The following is a 306-nucleotide window of genomic DNA, read 5'->3' as shown; positions in this document are numbered from 1 at the left end:
GTTCATAGGTGAGAATGATGATGAGTGTCACGGATCATCACATTCATCAAGTTGAGGAACAAGTGATATCTTAGAACAAGAATAAGCTGAATTGAATAGAAGAACAATAGTAATTGCATTAATACTCGAGGTATAGCGGAGCTCCACACCTTAATCTATGGTGTGTAGAAACTCCACCATTGAAAATACATAAGAACAAGGTCTAGGCATGGCCGAATGGCCAGACTCCCATAATCTAAGAACTAGACGTCCAAAGATGATCTAGAGATCTAAAGTGATCAAAAGATGAAAATACAATAGCAAAAT

This window comes from Arachis duranensis, chromosome 10, assembly GCF_000817695.3.
Source record: "Arachis duranensis cultivar V14167 chromosome 10, aradu.V14167.gnm2.J7QH, whole genome shotgun sequence".
Classification (NCBI taxonomy): Eukaryota; Viridiplantae; Streptophyta; class Magnoliopsida; order Fabales; family Fabaceae; genus Arachis; species Arachis duranensis.
Note: the sequence above shows the minus strand (reverse complement) of the source record.